This window comes from Martes martes (genome assembly GCF_963455335.1).
Source record: "Martes martes genome assembly, chromosome: 5".
NCBI classification, from domain to species: domain Eukaryota; kingdom Metazoa; phylum Chordata; class Mammalia; order Carnivora; family Mustelidae; genus Martes; species Martes martes.
In genome coordinates this window covers 43,910,184-43,912,380 of record NC_137892.1, presented here as the reverse complement: position 1 = coordinate 43,912,380, position 2,197 = coordinate 43,910,184, and the positions used below count along the sequence as shown (strand labels likewise).

Genomic DNA, 2,197 nt, shown 5'->3' with positions numbered 1-2,197 from the left:
ACCTGTTACTTTTCTCCTTTTGCATTTTGTATTTCTTTGTGGCTATTTTGTTAAGAGCCTAAACTAAGAATTAGAGATCAATAGAGAGTAATATAATTGTGTTCATAGTTTAGGATTAGAGTAAATTAGAGAAAGGGTAGCTTTGGAATAATTTATAGATGTTATACACTGAACTGACCAATGGGGCTGGAAAATTAAGTAGCTTCTTTCTGCCTAATTTCTTGTAATTAGTAGGTATATAACCACTATAGTACAATGAAAACAAGCCCTTGGGCTTGGTACTCAAACTGCACCTAGTCAGCATCTAGGCAATTACTGGCTTTAGTTCCCTCACTGAAGGTATAATCTATTACCTTGTATCACCTGTCCTTTTCTTTTTTTGCTACTTTAGTTTTAATTTTATTTATTTTTACTCATGTAGTATAGTTTTACGTAATTTACCTCTCTAAGTGAAACAATAAAGGGAAGATAGTTTGTCTTTCTCATTTTGGAATGTAAAAAGAAATTATTAAAAAAAAAAAAAAAAAGGGGGCGCCTGGGTGGCTCAGTGGGCTAAAGCCTCATCCTTCAGCTTGGGTCATGATCTCAGGGTCCTGGGATCGAGCCCCACATCAGGCTCTCTGCTCATCAGGGAGCCTGCTTCCTCCTCTCTCTCTCTCTGCCTGCCTCTCCGCCTACTTGTGATCTATGTCTGTCAAATAAATAAATAAAATCTTAAAAAAAAGAAAAATTGAAGGGATGAATGTAGCAAAATAATCTATTCTGTAGACATTTAGAGTACTCCCCCGAATATTCCTCTGGTTACCCTGCCAAGGCTACCCTAGTCAAAGAAAACTTTCAATAACTTTTAAGAATCAAGCAAAAAATAGAGGTGAGTGGAACTCCTATTGCTGAACTTTGGGTATAAGCCTGCATGGAATAGGACTCCTACAGTGCCAAATAATAATCTGGAAGGCCGTGGTCCAAGGCCATTTTTGCTGGCTATAAGTGTGGTCAACAGAACCAGAGAGAACACACAGCTCTTCTTAAAATCGAAGGGGTATATGCTCGAGATGGAACAGAATTCTATTTAAGCAAGAGATGTGCTTATGTGTACAAAGGAAAGAACAACACAGTGACTCTTGGTGGCAAACCAAACAAAACCAGAGTAATCTGGGGAAAAGTAACTCATGCTCATGGAAACAGTGTCATGGTTTGTGCCAAATCTGAAGCAACCTTCCTGCTAAAGCCATTGGCCACAGAACCCATGTGATACTGTACCCCTCAAGGATTTAAATTCAATGAAAAGTAAATAAGCAAAGGCGTAGATTTGTTCTCTTGTAAAAAAAAAAAATCAAGCGAAAAAAATTCTTATTATAGATGTTATGCTTGATTTAGTAAGATAGATGTTTGATATTTTCTCTCATGTTATATTATCAGTCTCTATATCAGAAATTGAACATTTTAAATCCACAGTCTCCAGTGTTTTTTTTTTACCTACCCATGGCATTAACATGTTACAAACTAAGAGGTAAAGATAGAAGGGAAGAAATTAGGGATTGGGGGATCCTCCCTAGAACTTTCATGACTAGCTGCTTGAGAAATCCTGAATGCTGTGTATTCCATTTAAAGTTTCTGTTATAGAGCCATAGTATAGATGTATGGGCAGTTGTCTGGCTCTATTTGTTTTTGTTTCTGTTTTTTACATATGACTCTAAATTTGTGTGTTTTTATTTGGATTTCTCATTATTCCTTTTTTTTCCCCATTTAAAAAATTTATTTATTTATTTATTTTTAAATTTTTTATTTATTTTCAGCATAACAGTATTCATTATTTTTTCACCACACCCAGTGCTCCATGCAATCTGTGCCCTCCTTAATACCCACCACCTGGTTCCCCCAACCTCCCACCCCCTGCCCCTTCAAAACCCTCAGGTTGTTTTTCAGAGTCCATAGTCTCTCATGGTTCACCTCCCCTTCCAATTTCCCTCAACTCCCTTCTCCTCTCCATCTACCCTTGTCCTCTATATTATTTGTTATGCTCCACAAATAAGTGAAACCATATGATACTTGACTCTCTCTGTTTGACTTATTTCACTCTTCACTCAGCATAATCTCTTCCAGTCCTGTCCATGTTGCTACAAAAGTTGGGTATTCGTCCTTTCTGATGGAGGCATAATACTCCATAGTGTATATGGACCACATCTTCCTTATCCAT

The 2,197-nt window shown here is 37.1% G+C and overlaps 1 pseudogene across 1 annotated transcript; it reads left to right on the top strand.

Moving 5' to 3' along the window:
- The first annotated feature begins 946 nt into the window (after positions 1-946).
- On the top strand, positions 947-1,275 carry LOC308343285 (large ribosomal subunit protein eL33-like; annotated as a pseudogene). Its single transcript has one exon. The product of its transcript is annotated as a large ribosomal subunit protein eL33-like (transcript).
- Positions 1,276-2,197: the final 922 nt, after the last annotated feature.